Here is a 10,398-nt window from a genome sequence, read left to right as displayed (position 1 = left end):
GCCACTAGAACCTGACCCAGGCCTGGCTGATCATTCTACCCAGTCTTTCTGCCTATAAAGATTGGCTCAGGACAGGCATGTGACCTAGGCAATCAGAGTCCTTCCCCGGGATTTTATGTATTTATTCTGAAAGAGAGACAGTGTCCATTCCTTTCAGATTGAGAATTATAAGGCTAGGACCCCAGAGCTCCTAGTGACTTGGTGGCTGCTACCTGAAAAAACAACTTACTGGGGGAGCAAATGATGCCAAACAGGGCAGTGCAGCCCGCTAATGACAAGTCTGATGGCATCTTCAGTTCCCTGGATCCAGTCAAGCCTGAAGCCTTGTTACCGTCAGCCTTCACAGCAGGTGAGCCAATACATTCCCTGTCTTGCTGCAACTTGTTTTCGTTTTGTTTTTGCCACTTGCAATCCAGAGAGTCCTCAGGGATGTTCAGGGGACATGTCATACTGGTGTTCAGGGGACATCGCAATTTAGGAGGATTCACCTAAAATCAATAAATTCTCCTATTCTTTGTTTACATATATGTACATGACTAAGAATCTGCTGAGGCCCATATGAAGGAGGGCTGCAGTGAGCCTTCTTTGTCCTTTCCTGACAGTCTTCCCTGTGACCTCACCCTCATGCCACGTAGTACGTAGTGTTCCAGGCCCAGGAGACTTGCATGCTGAGCCTATGGTTTGTCCCCACCTCCAAGCAAGAAGGGGACAGGCATTCAGTGAGTGATGGTCCTCCCAGCCTCTGAATAAACCTGTTTGGCCTGTCCTCCCTGCCAGCCCAGCAGGAAGCCAGAGCTCAAGCTGACCCCTGGTCCACCTGAGACAGGTCCCAGATCCCACTCTCCAGACACGCTTTGATCTCCGAGGTCCTTTGGGGCCAACAATGGGCCTCTGGATATTCATCCTCATTCTGATCCTGGTCTGATGGGAAGATTCCTGGATGAAAAGTGGCATGGGAGAGACCGGGTGCAGCAGCAGTTAAAGTGAAAAATGACGGGAGGCGTTTACTCGACAGCAAGCTTAAGATAGGACAATCTTGTGTGATGTGACTACTTAAAAAAAAAAAAAAAAGATGAGCCAGGAAAAACTGTAAGACAGGCAAAGGTAATGAGCAATCAGGAAACCCGGTCATTGAGGAACAGGGGAAGGACCTCAGGATGGAAAAGTGACATCTCCATCAGCAGTGAGTGTGAGTTGGCACATGCTGCTTCTTCAGCAAATGGCTGTGAAAGCCCCAGGCACAGGCCAGGGACACAGGTGGCACTCAGGACTGTTAGCTTCCTCCTTTCTTGTCCAGTCCTCATCCACCAGGGTCAGAACCAGAGCCAATGAGTGGACCTTACAGGGAAGCAGATTTTGTCACAGTCTGAGAACATTCTGACAATTCCAGTTGTGCAACAATTGGAATGGGCCCCTTTGTAAGGTAATGATCTCCCCATCCCTACAAGTATTCAAGGAGCGCCTAGATGGTTACCTCCATGGGATGCCACAGAAAGAATCCCTAAATTGAGTATGAGTTGGGCTTTTAGGGCCCTTTCTCAATTTGATGACTTCTATAGCCTCATCTGTTCCCTCTGTGAAGTAAGGATGAGCCTGTGCTCACCACTGGACTTCCTCATCTTTCCAAATTTATGGGTGTGGCAGTTGATTTTGCAAAAGTGGGGCTGGTTGTATAATGGCCTCAATGACATCTCCTGTCCCATAAACCCTTCTTACAGTATCACCTTGCCTCTCCCCAGGAAGAAGAAGTAATTCCTTTCCCGTTCAATCTGTGCTGGCTTGTTACTGCTGCCATGAATAGAATGTGGCAGAAGTGGCACTGCATGACTTCTATGGCTATACTAGAAAAGGCCACGCAACTTCTGTCGGCTCTCTGAGGGTGACTGTTCCTGGAATCCAGCTGCCATGCTGTGAGGAAGCCCAAAGTAGCCTCTGCAGAACGTTCATGTGGAAACTCCAGACTTTTCCAGATGATTCGCTCAGCCTTTGAGTCAGCCCAGCCGAGGTCCTCAGAGGCAAACCATTCTCACTGTGGCCTATCCAAATTCCTGGCCCACAGAATCTGTGATATAATAAAACAGTTTGGGTGCTTTATTATGTAGCAATTGTACCCAAACAGTAGGGGTAAGATGGCCAGGAGGCCTGTGGGCAGGAGACAAATCTCGGGCGGGGACCCAGTGCTGACTCGGCTATTATCGTCTATTGTACCTTGACTGCCTCCCCAAACAAGCCCTCTCTCCAGCCAGGTTTTATCCCAGTTCAAAACCTAGGCCTTGCCCCTAACAGAAACAGTCCTTGTTTCCACCCATCCTGGCCACTCTGGCCCACCAGGTAGCAAGAAGTATTAAAAGTGTGGGATTTGGGGGTGTCTGGGTGGCTCAGTCAGTTAAGAGTCTCACTCTTGGTTTTGGCTCAGGTCATGGTCAAATGGTTCGTGGGATTGAGCCCCATGTCAGATCCCCCCTTGGGATTTTCTGTCTCTCTCTCTCTGCCCCTTCCCCCACTCATTCTCTCTCTCTCTCTCTCTCTCTCTCTCTCTCTCTCTCTCTCTCTCTCTCTCTCTCAAAATAAATAAATAAACTTAAAAAAAGAGTGTGGGAGTTTTGCCCACAGAGAAGACCCACCCCCACAGGCCCTGTACCTGTGCTGTCCTTTCACAGCCCTGGGGCAGCAAAGTTTAGGGCAAAGTGCTTTCTCTTCTGACTCCCAGTTAGACCTCCACCAATGAATTCAAACTTTGAGTGAATACCCCCTCTTTATCCTGACCCCACTTTCTCTGGGCAGCATTCTACCTTATCACAGGTCTTGAATCCCTCCTTTTTCCTGGGCTGTCCCAAGGCTCACCTGCCAGGGTTATAAAGCAGGCCAGGGCTCTGCAGGCCAAGGGGAGCCAGGTGGTGGCATGTCTGAATGTCCATGATGTCTGTGACTGGTGAGGCGGGGAGAGCCCACAATGCAGAAGGCAAGGTTCAGCTCCTGACTGACCCCACTGGGGCCTTTGGGAAGGGAACACATTTGTTACTAGATGAATTGTCAGTGTCACTGCTTGGGAATTAACAATTCAAAAGGTTCTTCATGGTGATGGAGGATGGTGTGTAAAGGCCCTGAACGTGGAGCCCAATAGCACAGGCCTCTCCTGCAGCCCATCTCCCAACATCACCTACAGCTCTGAGACCCCAGGCCCAGACACACTCTGTCTGCTTTCTCTTCGTCCCACCTGCCCAGTCCTGGAAGAGAGCCCTGGCCCAACCTCAGCTGGAGTCACCCAACTGCAACCTTGGCCAAATTTCTGCAATAACCACTTCTGGTTCATAAAAAATAAAAATAAAAGTAAAATATCGTCCTCTAGCTCCAAACATGAATGTGGCTCTCCTGAGACAAATCCTTGATGGAGCAGCATCGTCTGTGTCTGAACCTAGTGCCCCCACACAACTTGGCTTAGGCATGTTGTTGCTAATGCTGGAATATTGGGGCCGACCATCTCCACCTGCAGTGGAGTCATGCTTCCCTGCTCAGCATAGCATCCCCCTTCTTCTGGACAACACTTCATCTGACCATGCACAAGAGCCAGCAAGTGGCCCATGCCTGGCCCATCCTAGTACCCCATCTGCTGACTGCCTGCACAGGGATGCATCCAGAGTTGAGCACATGTCCCAAGCTCGGATAATTGAGTTCTTCCCAGGGTTTTATAACTAGACCAGGGATAGGTATCTTCATCCTCTATGGGCACTGATGTGAGGCCACAGCTTCAGCAGCCATGACTCTGCTGTGAGGAGAAGCAGCGGGAAGAAGATGACATTACCAGGAGGAGCAGAACCTAGGGATGGAGCCTTGGGTCCTGACTTTGTTGGAGGTCCTGGGTCCACTCATCACTACCCTGCTCAAGCCTCAGAAAATCTTAAATCAAAGGTCCAGAAAGTATTGCAAGGTAGGTAGGTAGTATTACAAGGCACATAGGACGGTAGGTAACTGGGATGGGGGCCAAGAAAGTAAACGGAAACAAACCCAGGACAGGGAGGAGTGGAAGGTGCATTGCAGGATGAGCTGTAGACAGAGCATTGGGAGAGAGGATGAGGGAGGTGGGGCATGCATCCAAGCCAGTAGATCCATCTGTCTCCCAGGATTGGGAGACAGGGACTGCAGAAAGATGAAAACAGAGAACACCCTGTGCCCATGTTCAGACACTGTGGGGGAGTCACCTGGAGCATGCAGAGGCGTGACATTAGAGAGCCAGAGTCTCCCAGAGCCAAGGCCAGTGCACAGCAGGCAGGTGGAGGCCATGCCACAGATGCTCACCACCAGAGGACAAGGAGAGGACCACGCCCTCCACCCCCCAACCCCCTGCAAGGACCAGAAGCGACTCGTGTGGAAGGGCATTTCTGAACCACGTAGGCAGAGGGCACACTGGCTCAGGGTGAGTGGACTCAGAGTTCCACAGCCTATTTGGTGTCTTTCCAGCTGACCTGCCTGTAGAATCCAGGGTCGTGCCCCTAGGGCCAGTGCCTCCACACCTGAGAACGTGAGACTCTGGGATCACACCTTCCTCCCAGCAGTAGGAGCTTAACAAACACAAAAAAGTTTGCATAACTGCTGGGGGGCTGGGAGGTTCCAGCGGAGGAGTCAGGTGACAGCAGCCCCTCTTTCTCATCCCTGGCTGCCCATACAGGGGCTCTGGCAGCTGTGAGGTGGGTGTGGGGCACCTTCCCCCCTACCCAGGGAAAGAAACACTGCAGGGAAGAAATGCAGCAACACCAAGGAGGTACCCAGCACTTGCCATGCACCAAGTCAGTGCCCAACATTCAATGGGCATGATCTCATTCACTCTTCACAGCACCTTGTGAATAGACACTATTGAGTATGCTCATTTCCCAGTGGAGCAAATAGAAACACAGAGAAGCTAACCAACCTAAGGTCACAGAGGAAGGAAGTGATGGCTTTCTACCCTAGTCTGTCTTGCTCCAAAAATGGTGAAGAATGAGCAAGCAGAATGTTTTCTACACCTATACAGTTCATACAGCAACATGTGCTTTGCACAAATACCCACAGCCTTAGCCCTATTCTACATGGGTATGGGGGAGACACTTTACATTTGTGAGCAAAAATGTAAATTCAATTAAGCTTCATTTTGTGGCTTCAAGCTCTTTATGAAAATACTTTTATACCTAATCCTGTGGCTATGGTGGCACCTAAGATACCACCTGATACAAATGAGGACAAAGCTCAGGTCAGGATCCCTTACTGGCAAAGCCAGGTCTAGAACTCAGGTCTCTAGACTCACTCACCAGTGCTCTCTGCACTTCCCTCTGATGGAGAGAAATTACCATGAGCTACAGCATGGGTCCTTCCCAGCCGTGTGCTGGTGAATATTTAATAGCCAGCTCTTCAGGAAACCAACCAACAAACCAACAACAACAACAAAAAACCCTAACTTGTAGCATTTGCCATTTTCCTAGTATTCCTACCGTGGTCAATTTCAAGCCTCCAACATCATGTCCCTCAATGGAGTTGGGGGGCACTCCAGCACACCACTGTTCCCCCCACAGACAAGGGAAGATTCCAGAGCAAATGATGCTAAGTGCAAGGACTTTCAAGTCAATCTAATAGTCCTCTTCCAGTTTATCAATGAGTCCACCATCCACAGAGGCTCAGAGTGGGAGGATTGCCAATGGCAGAAGAAAATCCGTCTATGATGGCTCTTGAAGCCAAAAGAGACCAGTATCCACCAATGTCATTAACTAGAAATGTAAATGGTTCAGGATAAATTGAGGAAAATATAGTGTTGTGGTTTAGAGAACGGACTCTGGAGCCAGATGATATTGGGTCCAATCCTAACTAGCTGTGTAACCTTGGACATGTAACTTAACCTACCTGTAAAATGGGATGGCATCAGGGCCATGGGGGTTATGAGGACTCAGATAAGAAATGTGAACCCAAAGCTGTCAGCACAGTTCCTGGTACACAATAATCACTTGGTAAGTATTGGTTTCGTGTTGAATATGGGATCTAACAGTACTTAGTTATATTTCTTTAGCTCTGGCTTTAATTGCATCCTCTGTTTAAAAATCAGTAACCTGGCTAATATTTACACGTAGTTTTTCTAAAAAGCCATTATATATATTTTTAATGTTTATTTATTTTTGAAGGAGAGAGAAAGACAGAGAGGGAGGGGGGAGGGGCAGAGAGAGAGGGAGACACAGAATCCGAAGCAGGCTCCAGGCTCTGAGCTGTCAGCACAGAGCCGGACGCGGGGCTCGAACCCATAAACCACGAGATCATGACCTGAGCCGAAGTCAGAGGCCCAATCGACTGAGCCACCCAGGCGCCCCAAAGTCATTATATTTTTAAAGTCCGTTTGCATGGAAATAAGAGTCTACCTTCCCCTGAGTTAACCACACCCATGGAAATCTGTAAATTTTAATCCAGATAGTACATCTGTGTGGTAGCAAGACAACCAAATAAAGGCAAAGGGCTCAGACAAAAAACCTTTCCGGCATTAGCCTTACATACTCCATGCCCTGACATGACAGAGTTAATCCTGACGCTTACCCCACCATCCACGCAGCAGCCCCAAGAACAACAGGGGAATGTTCTGAACCTGGGGCTGGGGGGATTCTGTCTTCTGTTTCCACCCTGCTCTCTTTCTGTGCTCTCCTCCCCATTGCCCCTCCATCCCCTTCCCTGCAGACCTCAGTCCATCCCTCCACTGGCTTCTCCTCACCACTCTGCTCTCCTAGACTGGTCTGTTAGGGCATGAAAAATGGCTCCGCGGAATAAAGATGTTTCCCCTCTGATGAGCACATTTGCAGAAGGTATGTCAGAGATCCCAGGGCTGGGGTTGGGCGGTCTCTCAAGAAAGTTGTTTGTCCCCCCTATTTTCCCCCCTCCTCCTTTCCCCTCTCCCTCCAGTGCCCCCACCCCACTTTGCTTACTTATTGGAAGAGTAATAAATATTGGGCCGACAGGCCCTTCTCACAGTTACAAAGCCTACCTGTAAGCGAGCTCAATAATTAGCAGTCTTGAAGATGATATATGACTTTCATTACCCTTTGGGACCAGAGACTAAATGAGGACAGAGCTAATTGCCGTGCAAAGCAGTTTGGCATGAATGAGAAAAATGCAGGCCCTGTCTCCTGCCAAAAAAAAGGGCCCTATTGCCGCTCTGATCTCAAGGCTGGTTTCTGCCGCAGGAGTTCACTCGGTGTCCATAAATCATGGGCTGCTTACAGCTGGGGCTGCCCTGAGTCGTCAGCGGGCTGTGCGCTGAGTGACAGATCCCAGCCGACTGCATTAGAGCCTCAGCTCGCTCCTTTCTTCTCCTCCTCGTCGTCCTCTTCCTCCTCCTTTTAGCACTGACCAGAAAATTAAACCCAGACTCCTCAGAGCAGGGAGGCTGGCTGGGGGGTGGCAGCTGTCGACTGGGGTTGGGTTCTGGATGCCCATGCCCAGTTGCTCATGCCCTGCACATGTCTCCCCCACTCAAAACATGCCCTGGGCCCTGAGGCCGGGGGAGGAAGGCTCTCTCCACCCTCAGGAGGAGGCAGGCCCCTCCTGGAATGCTCCAGACTGAGCTTTTGTCCTTGGTTTGTCATCGAGACAAATGTGGCCTCCCTTCTGGCCACATGTCTCCCTCTTCCCCCACCCCCCTTCAGGAAATGTTTCCCTTCCCTTAAAGGAGAAGGACTGACACCAGCCACATGTGTGTCTGCAGCTGACAGATGGGCACAAGCCGTGGGGGGCGGAGCTAGCTGTGGCTGTGACAGGGAGGACACCTCCCAGCAATGTTTTCATCTCTGCCCCCTCAGCCCTACCCCTTGGCCACTCCTCAAGGAGCCCTGCTCCGGAGGGTCCAAGGTGGGAAACGCCCCGACCATGCAAACACCATTCTTGTCCCCTTCCATTCACTCTTACTGGTTGGGAAGGAGGTTCCCTCCCTTGTGGGCAGACACCAATTTCACACTCAGAGCAGAGCTTCCTGGCTTTTCTAAGGGCAGTCATATAATTAATTCTTAGTGTGGCCAAATTATATTTGACACTTAATTTAAAACTCAAGGTTCCATAATGCAAAACCCTCTCCTGGTAATAAGGGTGACATGCACAGTGTGTGTGTGTGTGTGTGTGTGTGTGTGTGTGTGTGTGTGTGTGTGTGTGTGTGTGTGACTTGACAGCCAGAGTTGGAGGGGTGGCTCCATGTAACTCCCAAAGAGGGAAGCGAGCTGACTTTTATTGAACAGCTACTTTACTTTACATCCAGGGATTTCCTGCTTTCTTTCTCATTATCCCATTTATTTTCTCACTTCCTTCCCAACAATCCTGGGGCAAGTGTTCGTTATTGCTTCCACTGTGCAGATGAGGAGACTAAGACCCAGTGAGGTTGATTCACCCAAGGTCATCCTGCTAGGAAAGAAGACAAGCTGGTGTTCATGATCTTAGGAGCCTCTTACTTCTCTGTGTCATTCAATTCTTCCTTTAACGATGGGGGTAGGGGTCCCCAAACCGGAAGCCCCAGCTGCTTTACAGGGGTGAGAATAAGGGCCACACTTAGGCTGTGGATTGCGGATGCCTGGGTACAGCCCCTTAAACAAGTAGACGTTATTTGTCTCACGTAACAAGAAGGCCAGAGACACGTCATCCAGGACTGGCGCAGCTCAACGAGGACTTCAAACAATCTCTATCTTTCCGCTCTATCCCCCTTACATTCCAACTTCTTGCATTCCGGTGACCAAGTGGCTGCTGTACCACCAAGCATTATGTCGCAGTCCAGAGAGGAAAAGAGGTTAGAGACAAGGGTGAGAAAGAATTCTCCAGCCAACCCTTTGTCTTTTTATTTGGGAAGAGGAGACTTCCTCTTGTATGTCATTTGCCAGAACTGGATCCCTATCCGCCACCTTCCCCCATCGAGACCAATCAGAAGCCAGGAGAAAGAGTTGCCATAGTTCATTTAAACCAATCACAACTCATCTCCTGGGGCTGGGAGCAGGCCCAGGGTCCCAACTTCCCAAAGACCAAGACCCTCCAGTTGCTAGATGTACAAGTCACACTATCAACAGGGAAGGAAAGAGGATGGCTGCTGGGTGTGCAATGGACAGTGCCTGCCACATGTAGTTCTCACCCTTGGCTGTCTCTTACTCTCATGGAAGAGACCTGGGGCCCAGCTGGAGAAAGACTGATTTGCTGGCTATGTGCACAGACAACTTTGGGGAGTTTGGGAAATTTGGTTCCCTCCAAAGCTACCATCTCTTCTGCGTTCTGTCTACCCCCAAGCTCTCTGATGGTAGGAGTTTGTGTTTTGTCCTCTGGACCTGGGTCTGTGGATCTGTTTGTGCATGGGGAGGGGTGACACCATGATCACTCTCCCATGTGTGAGCCCCAGAGCCAGCTGTGGACTCTGCTTGGGCAGACAATGGAATGAGTGAGTAAAGTGGTGGTGGGGGGGGGGGAGGGTATGGATAATTCCCACAGGAAGGTAAAGATCAGGATGCCAGAGACCCTGTCACTTTAGTGATAAATGTCACACTCTTGCTTTGTAAAGTCATTGAGAGTCAAGTTGCATTAGGTTGTTATAAAAGGGTTGTTCTCTTCCTACCTCTACCTGCTGCTGGGGCAGAACTGAGCATTCCCTCCCCACCAAGTCTATAGCACCCATGGGGAAAGTTCTCATCACTGTCTCCAAATGGGGACAGATTCACTTGCTGGGAGAAGCATCTGCCTAGAAGCAGGCTAGAGACAGGTGGCACACTCAAACAGGGCCATTGGGTGGGGGGCTTGGGGGGAGGTGCTGCTACACGCCAGCTCTCCGCCCAGCCTGCAAGACTCAACAGGTGCTCTTATCTGCCACTCTCACGCCCAGATTTCTGATATTGCCCAAACCTTTTTCAAGAGGCTCCTACATGCATATAGGAAACATGATGGAAGGTTTCTCAGTGCTACGGCCCCATTTCAGGCTCCAGGTGCAAACCAGGTCACATCTCTCTTTCCTCAAGACCCCAGTGGCTTCTCACATCCTTGAGAATGAAACTCTTTACCTTGACCTACAAGTAGGGTGACCTGTTATCCTGACATTATTATTAGTATCACGCCTCTCAGTCTCAAATGTGCCCTAGTCTGGATGATAAATTATGTGGCCATCTTATCAAGCAGTAGGCTCTGCATGTTCCTAGCCCTGCCTCTGCCCCCAGGCTCCTCTCCTCTGCTCACTCCAGCTCACATGCCTCACTAGAGCCAGGAAGAGCCATTTTTGAAGGCCTCAGGACCCTCGTGTCTGCATTATCCCACCTAGAATACACTTAGCTCTATTCAGCTCTCAGGTCTCATTTCAAAGTTCCTTTTTCAGAGAGGTCTTCCTTTATCTATCCCCTATGAACCTTAGTTCTGTCATACAAATGATGTTATTTTCCTTTA

The sequence above is a fragment of the Felis catus genome, chromosome D2 (genome assembly GCF_018350175.1).
Source record: "Felis catus isolate Fca126 chromosome D2, F.catus_Fca126_mat1.0, whole genome shotgun sequence".
NCBI classification, from domain to species: Eukaryota; Metazoa; Chordata; class Mammalia; order Carnivora; family Felidae; genus Felis; species Felis catus.
Note: the sequence above shows the minus strand (reverse complement) of the source record.